Source organism: Benincasa hispida, chromosome 12 (assembly GCF_027475165.1).
Source record: "Benincasa hispida cultivar pf3 chromosome 12, pf3_genome.v1.1, whole genome shotgun sequence".
Lineage (NCBI taxonomy): Eukaryota > Viridiplantae > Streptophyta > Magnoliopsida > Cucurbitales > Cucurbitaceae > Benincasa > Benincasa hispida.
The window spans coordinates 74,594,745-74,606,739 of record NC_143489.1 but is presented as its reverse complement, the minus strand read 5'-3'; positions in this window follow the sequence as shown (position 1 = coordinate 74,606,739).

Sequence of the window (11,995 nt, the reverse complement as noted above, 5' to 3'; positions counted from 1 at the left end):
GGAGAAAGAAGAGAGAAAATTGCGCCGACATGAAGAGAGGTGCCTAAGAAAAGAATAAGAAACAAGGTAGAGGGCTGCGAGCCCTGAGAAGGATGGAGAATCAACCTCCGTAAGGGAGGATAGGGGGGAAACGGTGCAGTTGATGGAACCAACGCAATCTAAAGAAAAGCAATTGGTTGCGATGGATGAAAGAGAAGAAACAGAAGGAACCCTCCTAATGCGGCGTCACAGGGAGAATGCGCCACAAGGGTCCAACATTGACCCTCAAAGATTAATTTTGGCATTGGAAGAGGAAGAGAGAAAAAGAAAAAAAGAAGAAAAGAAGCAAGAAAAGATGGTGAGAGGCAAGCTCATCATTGCAGAGGGAAATAGAAGAAGAAGATTGGAATTCAAAGAGATGCGAAGCAACAATGAGCTTGCCAGAATTGAAGGGATTTAGAAGCGCGAGGAGGAACAGCACCTATTGCTGGCCTCTGAGCAATTTGAAGAGGAGTTTGCAAGAGAAGAAAGAGAAGAAGAAGAAGAAGAGAGGAGGAAGAAAGAACAAGAGGACAGATTATTGTTGGAAGAGAAAAGGATGAAGTGCGAAGCCAACAAGAGGCGCTTATATAAGAGCAAGGGCAAAGAACTCGCTGAGCGCAAGAAAAAAGAACAGCACAAGGAGCGGGAAAAGAGACTAAGGCAAGCAGCCTGCCTTGCGTTGGCAAAAGGCAAGGCTATAGCAGAAAGCAGCGAACCCACAGTGACTAGGAAGCGATCATCAAAGAAAAAGGAGAACGATGATATGTTGATCGAGATGGGCTTCTTTCCTACGCCAAATCCACTACCTGACCTCGTCACGAGCGTAATTATGGAACATGGGTGGGACACAATCTTCCAGTGCCCATCCATCATAGTGCCTCAGGTAGTGCGAATCTTTTACCGTGGGTGGCTACATGGAGATATAAATGCGGTGACCTTTAAGAGAGAAACAGTATACTTCAGCGCGAAGGACATCAATGAAATTTATCAGATGAAGGACAACTCTGATGCACCAGGGAACAAGATTATTGATGATCCTACAGAAGAAAAGATGGCAGACGCACTGAGGGTATTAACGCAACCGGGCACAAGATGGTTGGTTTCACTTAATAGCATCCGCACCCTAGAGTCCAATCCTTGATTCAGGAGGGAAGGCTCTGGATTTATCAGGTCAAGAAGCGACTGATCCCAACAATGCACGATAGAACTGTATCAAGGGATTGGGTAATGGTCGCATACAGCATCGCTCTTGGCATTCCTATCGACATGGGGCAGTTGATCGCAAGGCAGATCAGAGTATTGGTGGGGTATATACGGGGGCAGTACTTCTTCTCATGGATCGTTTGAAGTTAATGCCTAACTATGGGTGTAGGCATTGATGAAGAGCCCATGCTAGAAGTCCACGGCCTCATCAACATCAAAATTTTGAGGTTGCTTCTAAAAGATTCCCCAGACTGCCTCGAGCTGCCAGCAAAGAGGCCTACGATCGATTTGAATGCGCCTCAAGAGCCAAGGCCCAAAAGAGAGCGAAGAAAAGGTCCAAGAATCACCAACGCAAAATCCGGAACCTATGGACCCTCTTCCTTTATTCATCCGGCCTCCAAGCCCTCCGACCCGCCAGCGTAACCCTCTTCTCCCTTACACGAGCATTTTACAAACTTTCTTCTTGTCCCCAACTCTCCTGTTGTTCACCCAGTAGCCCCATCTACACCAACAGCTTCATCACCGCAACCCACCATTCCACTGTCGCATATTGATGACCCACATGATTTGGGTGAAGGCACCTCTGCCCAACCCCAAAACGATGCTGGCGAGACATCGCAGGCACAACTATCCTTCACCTTCATGGCTATTGAGTTAGCTGAAATGAAAACCCTCTTCTCTCAATAGAAAGAGCTTGTCTCTCAACAACATCCCTTCTTCAATCAACGATTTGAGGTACTAATGGAGCGCATTGATGAGATTCAACACAGTGTTGCGACTTCAAGGGAGGCGCTCATCAATATGCAGGGCAGTGAGCATAAGATCTTCCTACACCAAAGACAGCGTAATTAAGAGTATTTTAATTTCCTTACCGCATATCTGCATGGTCTGATGGAGTCTCCGCATCTAAGGCAACACTTATTGTTTGATGACGCTTCTGTTACACAACCTTAACAGCCTCCGACGGATCCTCTGCTCCTCAACCTTAATGTTTACACTTTCTTCCAATACTATTTTTTTATGCGGCCATTCTTTACTTTGTATTCAATCCATTTTTTATTTTGTAAGTTAATCAAATTTTTTTTTACTCTTGTACACGCAATAGAAAATTTTTGTAATGCGTTCATTTGTACTTTATTTGTATACTTTGTTAATATTTAATACAATTAGATTACATGATTTACTCCACTTTTTTGCTTTTTTCTTTCTCTTTATCTTCCCTCGATTAATTTTTGTGACATTCTTAATCTTTTATTTTTACAATCTTCATTGTGTTGCTATGATGTATTATATGTTTATACTTAAAAGCATTTCTTATACTTAGTAATTTCTAAATAACACTTAGTTAATTCTTAGTTAGCAGTACTTTACCTTTTATCTTTCAAAGTTCTGCTCAAACCTTCTTTTTGAAACTTTCTTCTAAGTGTTTGTCTAGTCTACCCAAACGACGCAATGAGAACCTTGCTCATCTTTAAATTTGGGGGTGGGGAAGGTCTGAGCAGATGAGATCAAGAATATGCAGTATTTAAGAAAATGCGTCCATTTTCATATACCAAAAAAATAAAAAAAAAAAATTATGCAAAACTCCAATGTCAATGTAAGGAAAAACTACAAAATTGTTCCCAACCTGATAAGAGTTTAGTTGTGAAAGGAACCTGCTCGTAGTTGGATGTTTGTATGACACCCGTAGGAGCAAGCCAAAACGAAGGTGGGTTTCCAAGAACAATGCAGAAAAAAATATATATAGAAAAAAATAATAAAAGAATGCAAGAGATAACTCCTCTGAATATCATGAGTAAAGTTGAAATTGGCACACAACCGTAGTTGGATGTCCGCATGACACCCATGGGAATATGTCAAAACGAAGAGTGTAACCATGATCAATAGAATCTAAGTAAAATAAATGACGCAAAGTTTTTGCTCACCGCATATAAATACATCAAGTTGTTTTGAAAAAGAAGAGATAAACATCCTATTTTGAAAACTAGAAAAGCATCTTGGAGAAAAATTTTTTACATAGAAGAATAAAGTAGGGCTTGCTAAGAATTAGCAAGGATAGAAGGAAATTGTGAGGTTAAGTAATGTGCCTAAGTGTAACATTCAGAGCAACCAATTGTCACAAAAATATAGGATAGGAATTGAGCATGATGGCCTTAGTAGAAGATATACTTGAGGACAAGCATATATCTAAATTTGGGGGTGTGATAACGTGTAGAAATACAAGTTATTTATGCCACTTCATCTAGATATTGTGGCCAAAAGTTAGTGAATATGCACCGATTGTATGAAAATTAGCCTAGAATTACAATAATTATAAATGTTCACAATTACACCCACTAACACCATAAAGATGGAAGACAAGCCGAATTTTACTCTGTTTTGCAGGAAACCAAGTCACCGCTTGTGCTCAAGGTTCACGAGAAACTGATCAACGCATCTCTATCACATTGTACCCGTCAGTTAACAATAAAGAGACGATTACCGCAATGATGGCACAATGCGACAGTCAATCAAGAACTGTATTTCGACCGCATGCGGTAATAAAAACAACACTGCATGCAAATTTACGATCGAAAGATGCAACTGTGCAATGCAAAAGCGGAGGATTGAGACATGTGTACAACTAACAGTTGTGTAGAATTGGCAGTCTGATTGCATAAAAAAAGGAATAATATCCCTCCATCTTCGGAATTACCATAACCATTAGTGAGGACGACAAGATCAGAGTCAAAGGTCTGCACCTATAAATACCCTATAGATTTCAGAGAAAATTTATGCTACTTGATACGGGGCTAAGTGCTGCTAAATTGTTGAGAGAAAAGGCTGAGCTGAGTGCTTAAGTGATGAAATATGGGAAGAAGACGAGATAAGGCCGAGAAGTGAATCTCAGATCCAACCTGCCATACATCCGATCAGAAGCTCTGTGCATAGATCTCTGCTACCAGTGGAGCAAGCCTGAGAGGGAAGCTCTTCCTACCATCAAATCCATCCTATCCGGCAAGTAGATATCCATCAAATCTGTGCCAAGACATTGGTACTTGTTTGTATCTGTTCAGTCTCTTCATCATTGTATGTCACTGTCTCTTTATCTCTTCATTCACACACCATGTATCAAACGCTTAATAGAGATATTAAATGTTTCGATAGCTTTCATATTCCATTCTCTGTGTATTTTCGTTAATCACTTTGTCCATGATATTTTCTTAATTTCTTGATGGTTAATATGAATTAAAAAAGGACTTAATCTGTGTTAATGATATAAAATGCATTTAGCTAAGGCATGTTAGACGACATCTTCACCTGTGAGAGCAGAAGTAAAGATGCTATTCTGATCTATCGAGAGAAGGTCAGAAGAATGCGATAACTAAAGTGAGTAGTACATCCAGATATGGAAGAAACCTTGCGTTTATTACGTTAGTCTCTATTTCACCACAGACATGTGGGAGCGTGGCCGATCACTGAAAGGTGTATGCCAAGAGAAGAGCAGAACAGTATTTATAGCTTTAATGCAATTGAGAACTTGTATTGTTTATATTAATTGTCATTTTCTTTCTGTTTTGTTCATAAGAATTGTCTCTGCATTCCACATTCTTTGCATAACCTTTGCAGCAAGCCTTAACCCCAACATCTTGTATCATCTAGCTTAGGTTTACTGTATTTCATCTTATTATCACATTTTTATTGCTTTACTTTACTTGACCGTAATTTTAATACTTGCACAAACACACCTTTTAAGATTGAAAAACCTAGTCATATATATCATGATCATCTCACAATAACCTAAATTAGTCTCTGTGTTCGACCTCGAAACTTGCGGTGGAATTACACTTGGTTCCATCATAAGGAAACTTGTGACAACGCATGGCATACTACATGAACATCCATGCTTAACGCATATCTAGAAGTAGTATCGCATCATTCGAGCATAGAACATCATACATCTCAGTGTTAGCCTATACATCGTCAAAAATCTCAAGGCTCCTAAGTGTGCTCCTTGAAGCTGACCGAGAATATAATTTTGATGATGCATGCACCAAAGCATTCAACCCATTGAAAGATGCGCTCATCACCGCACCAATCCTGGTTTCGTCGGACTGGACGCAACCATTTGCGTTGATGTGCGATGCTAGCGGTTATGCAGTGGGCGCAATGTTTAGTCGGTGCAAGGACAAGGTATTGCATCCTATCTATTATGCGAGCAAAACATTGAATAATGCGTAGGAGAACTATACAGCTACGGAGAAGAAAATGCTCGCAGTGGTATTTGCACTGGAGAAATTTCGTCAGTACTTAATCGGAACAAACGTTGTGGTGTATACGGATCACTCTATGATCAAATATCTGATGACAAAGAAGGATGCGAAACCAAGGCTTACAGTGGGTGTTACTCCTGCAAGAGAACCAAGTCGTTGATCATTTGTCAAGATTGGAGAACTACGAGGTTCAAGGGAAAGAAAAAGATATTGAGGAAAGATTCCCCGATGGTTGTTGATGTCAGTAGATATTAATGTTCCCTGGTATGCGGACATTGTGAACTTCATTGTTTGCGGTCAAATACCAGATGACTATACTTACCAGCAGAAGAAGAAGCTAGAACACGACGTCAAATTTTATTTCTTGGACGACCCATTCCTGTATCAACTTGGACCTGATGATATTCTACGTCGATGCATTCCTGAGCATGAAGTCAAGCACATTCTAGATCTTTGTCATGAGTCCCCTTATGGAGGACATTTTTAGGGGCAACGGATTGCCCCAAAGGTCCTACAGTGTGGCTATTTCTGGCCAACACTGTTTAAGGATGCCCATGCCCACGTTGTGCAATGGAACAAATGTCAGAGAATGGGGAATATGTCTAAAAGAAATGAAATGTCATTAATGTAAATCTTAGAGGTTGAGTTATTCGATGTTTGGGGAATTGACTTCATGGGCCCCATTTCCACCATCAGAAGGTCATCACTATATCCTGATCATGGTTAATTACGTATCAAAATGGGTTGAGGCCATCGCATGTGCTAAGAATGATGCGGCCACAATGGCGAAGTTTCTTAAGAAGAATATTTTTGCTCGATATGGGACACCACGGGCCTTAATCAGCGATGAGGGCTCTCACTTTATCAACCGCATAATCACCAACCTGTTGACTAAATTTAACATCAACCATCGAGTTGCAACTGCTTATCACCCATAAACTAATGGGCAAGCAGAGATTTCTAACCGAGAGATCAAAACTATCTTGGAGAAGGTAGTCAATACTTCCAAGAAGGATTGGTCACCCAAGCTTGATGAAGTGCTATGGGCATACAGAACTTCTTATAAAACATCAATTGGCATGTCCCCGTATGCCCTGGTCTTTGGAAAAGCTTGTCATCTATCGCTCGAGTTGGAACATAAGGCAATGTGGGCATGCAAGAAGCTGAAGTTTGATTTAGCAAGTGCGGGGAAAGCCCGGAAGATGCAACTGAACCAGCTGGTCGAATGGCGAAGGGATGCCTATGAAAATGCCAAAATCTATAAGGAGAAAACTAAGAAGTGGCATGACGACAGAATAAATGACCGGACATTCGTCGAAGTTCAACAGGTATTACTCTTTAACTCACGTTTGCGATTGTTTCCAGGGAAATTTAAGTCTCGTTGGTCTGGGCCATTCAAAATCAAGACTATCTCTCCCCACAGTGTAGTGGAACTAACAACCTTGGATGGAAACAACGCGTTCAAAGTCAATGGTCAACGGATTAAGCCTTACTACAAAGGTGACATAGATTGACGCATGGATACCATTGTCTTGGGCAAGCAGGATTAACCACTTGCAGGGGATGAGATTGCGGTAATTCTGAGAACTTTTTTTTTTTCAATCAGCACCCCTATCTATGTTTACTTGCTTTATTTACAACTTTCCTTTACTGCTTTCTAAATTGCGTTATTTACTGCTTATTAGAATTAGCTTTTAATGCTTTCTGTATTTACCTTCAATTCAATTTAGTTGAGTATTTCCATGTCATATTTAATTTCTTTAATTTGTATGCATTAGTAGCGTTGTTTTTAAATTTTGTGAATGACTGGATGAAACATTGAACATCGCAAAGTCTTTTCGACTTGCATAATTGATGAAGTGAACAGGAAAAAAGTGGTATGTAATGCAATGATGGGTGTATTGAGGGACAATAAGAGACATCTTGCATCCATTACACTCAACTGCATTGTGTTGAGTGGTGTTGCACGCATGTGTGTCCTTTGCCCGTCCTTAGCAAAATGCACTATGTCGAGGTAGTTTTGCGCTAGTAGAAATACCGTGTGCCTGATCCTCCAGAAATGTGTTTAGTTAAGGGGTGTGTTACGGATATGTATGCGTTATTGCCCGTCCTCAGCAAAAATGTATTTGCGTTAATGGAAGCGCGGTGTTAACTTTTGATCGTGCACCCATATGAATCAGATTCAAAAGATAAATTCAGTTCATTATTTTTCTGAGTTAAAGAAATTCTTTGATTCTTTGTACAGGCAGCAATTTTTGTATTGCGTTATTTTTAATTATTTGTATACTTAGTCAATATTCAATACAACTAAGTAGTAATTCTCTTCTTTTTGCCTGTGCCTTTTTCTTTATCATCTTTTGTCAATATTTGTAATGTTCTTGATCTTTACTTTTGCATTATTCATTGAACTGCCATGATGTATAATATGCATTCACTTAGAAAAATTTCCCATACTTTGTAAATTCTAACTAACACTTAGTTAATTCGTAGCTTAGCAATACTTTACTTTTTGCCCTTCAAAATTCTGCTCAAACCTTATTTTTGAAATTTTTTCTAGGTGTTTGTCTATTCTGTCCAAACAACGCAATGAGAACCTTGCACATCTCTAAATTTGGGAGTAGGAAAGGTCTGAGTAGATGAGATCAAGATTATGCGGTCATTAAGAAAAATGCGTTCATTTTTCATTTAATATATATATATATATATTCATATCAACTCCAATGTCAGTGCAAGGGAAAACCCCAAAAACATTCCCAACCTGATAAGAGTAAGTTGTGAAAGGAACTTGCTCGTAATTGGATGTTCACATGACACCCGTGGGAGCAAGCCAAAATGAAGGTAGGTTTCCAAGAACAACGCAATATGAAAAGAGAAAAATGCAAAAGAAAATAAAAGAATGCAAGAGACAACTCCTTTGAAATTCATGAGTTAAAGTTGAAATTGGCACACAACCGTGGTTGGATGTTCGCATGACACCCGTGGGAACAAGCCAAAAGGAAGAGTGTAACCATGATCAACAATCTCTAATGAATGACGCAAAATTTGACCACCACATACAGACGCATCGAGTTGTTTTGATAAAGAAGAGGTAAACATTCTTTTTAAAACTAGAAAAACATTTTTTTAGCAGAAATTTGTAGTATAGAAGAATAAATTAGGGCTTTGCTATGAATTAGCAAGGATAGAAGGAATTGCGTTGTTAAGTAATGTGCCTAAGCAGAGCATTCAGAGCAACCAATCGATACAAAAATATAGGAAAGGAATCGAGCTTTATTGCCTTAGTCGAAGATATGCTTGAGGACAAACATATATCTAAATTTGGGGGTGTGATAACTTGTAGAAATACAAGTTATTTTTATTGCCTTATATAGATGTTGCGGCCAAAAGAGAGGAAAGTTACGTCAATTGTATGAAAATTGGCAAAGAAATACAATAATTATAAATTATCATCAATACACCTACTAACACAATTGTGATGGTAGAAAAGGATATCTCAAGTCTGTTTTGTAGGATATCCAGTCATCGTATGCGCTCATGGCTCAAGAGAGAAAGATTAACGCATCTACATTGCATTGCACCCATCATTCAGGAATGAATAGATTAATCAACGCAATGACAGCGCATGCGACAATCGATCCAGAGCTTAATGATAACTTGTAGAAATACAAGTTATTTATGCCACCTTATCTAAATATTGCGGCCAAAAGTTAGTAATTATGCACCAATTGTATGAAAATTATCCTAGTATTGCAATAATTATAAATGTTTGCGATTACACCCACTAACACCAAAAAGATGGAAGACAAGCCGAACTTTACTCTATTTTGCAAGAGACCAAGTCACCGCTTGCGTTCAAGGCTCACGAGAGACTAATCAATGCATCTCTGTCAGATTGCGCCCGTCAATCCACAATGAAGAGATAAGCTCTTCCTACCATAAAATCCATCCTATCTGGCAAGCAGATCTCCATCGAATCAGTGCCAAGACATTTGCATTTGTTTGTATCTGTTCTATTTCTTTCATCGTTTTATTTCACTTTCTCATTCTCTTTTCATTCACACATCATGTATCAAACGCTTAATAGACATTTTAAATGTTTCGATAGCTTTCATATACCATTCTCTGTCTATTTCCGTTCCTCCATTAATCATTTTCTCCATGATGTCATCTTAATCCCCTGATAGTTAATATGAATCAAACAAGTACTTAATCTATGTTAAAGGTATAAAATGCGTTTAGCTAAGGCATGCTAGATGGCATCTTCACCTGTGAGAGCAGAAGTGAAGATTCCATTCTGATGTAGAATGCGTTAACTAAAGTGAGTAGTACTTCAAGACATGGAAACAACCATGCGTTCATTACGTTATTCTCTGTTTCAGCACAGACTTGTGGGAACGTGGCCGATCACTAAAAGGTGTAAGCCAAGAGAAGAACGGAACAATATTTCTAACTTAAATGTAATTGAGAACTTGTGCTGTTTATATCATTTATCTTTCTCTTTCTATTCTGTTCATAAGACTTTCCGCCATATTCCACGTCGTTGCACAACTTTCACAGCCAGCCTTGACCCCAGCATCTTGTAACATGAAGCCTGTATCTTGTATCATCTAGCTTAGATTTATTGTATTTCATTTTATTATCGCATCTTTACTGCTTTACTTTATTTTATCGCAATTTATATACCTGTATAAACATATTTTTAAAGATTGAAAACCTGGTCGCATATATCATGAATATACCACAATAACCTAAAACAGTCCCTGAGTTCGACCTCGGACCACATCGAGAAACTTGCGGTGGAATTACACTTGGTTCCATCATAAGGAAACTTGTGACAATGCATGGCATACTATGTGAACATCCATAATTAACGCATATCTAGCAGTAGTATTGCATCATTTCAAACATAGCACATCATCAATCATACCTATCAAAATCTGCGTTCCAATTGTCGAAAAAAAAAATCATATAAACTCCAATGCCAGCACGAGGGAAAAAAACCAAACCTGATAAGAGTTAAGTCGTGAAAGGAACCTGCTCGTAGTTGGATGTTTGTATGACACTTGTGGGAGCAAGCCAAAACGAAGGTGGGTTTCCAAGAACGACGCAATATGAAAAGAAAAAAATAGGAAGGAAAAAAAAAAAGAAGAAGTAAAGGGAACACCCCTAATGCGGCGTCACAGGTAGAATGCGCCGCAAGGGTCCACAATTGACCCTCAAAGATTAATTTTGGCATTGGAAGAGAAAGAGAGAAAAAGAAAAGAAGAGGAGGAGAAGCAAGAAAAGATGAAGATGAGCAAGGTCATCATCGCAGAGGGGGATAGAAGAAGAAGATTGGAGTTTGAAGAAATGCGACGCAACAATGAGCTTGCCAGACTTAAAGGGATCCGGAAGCGCGAGGAGGAACAGTGCCTGTTGCTGGTCTCTGAGCAATTCGAAGAAGAGCACGAGAGAAGAAAGAGAAGAAGAAGAGAGAAGAGAGAAGGAAGAAGGAAGAAGAGGACAGATTGTTGTTGGAGAAGAAAAGGAAGAAGCGTGAAGCCAATAAGAAGTGCTTATATAAGATCAAGGGCAAAAAGCTCGCTGAGCATGAGAAAGAAGAGCAATGCAGAGAGTAGGAAAAGAGAGAACGACAAGCAGCCCACCTTGCATTGGCAAAAGGCAAGGCTATAGCAAAAAGCAGGGAACCCACGGTGGCCAAGAAGCGATCATCAAAGAAAAAGGAGAACGATGATATGTTGATCGAGATGGGCTTCTATCCTATGCCGAATCCACTACCTGACCTCATCACGAGCGTAATTTTGGAGCACAGGTCCGACACATTCTACCAGTGCCCATCCATCATAGTGCCTCAGGTAGTACGAAGCTTTTATCATGGGCGCTTACATGGAAATAGGGATGCAGTTACCTTTAAGGGAGAGACAGAATCCTTCAACGCAAGGGACATCAACGAAATTTATCAAATGAAGGACAACCCTGATGCGTCAGGGAACAAGATTATTGATGTTCCCATAGAAGAGCAGATGGAGGACACGTTGAAAATACTAGTGCAATCGAGCAAAAAGTGGTCGGTCTCGTTCAAAGGCATCTGCACCTTGGAGTCCAAGTCGTTGCTACCGGAGGGAAGGCTCTGGGTTTATTTGGTCAAGAAGCGGCCGATCCCAACAACGCATGACAGAACCATATCAAGGGATCGGGTCATGGCCGCATACTGCATAGCCCGAGCATTCCTATCGATGTTGGGTAGTTGATCGCGAGGCTGATCAGAGCATTAGTGGGACATGTTCGAGGGCAATACTTCTTCTAGTGGATCATTTCAAGTCTATGTCTGACTATGGGTGTAGGCATTGATGAGGAGCCCATGCCAGAAGTCCATGGCCTCATCAACATAAAAATCTTGAGGATGCTTCTTAAAGATTCTCCACACTGCCCCGAGCTACCAACAAAGAGGCTTGCGATCGATTTGAATGTGCCTCAAGAGCCAAGGCCCAAAAGACAGCGAAGAGAAGATAAGGGAA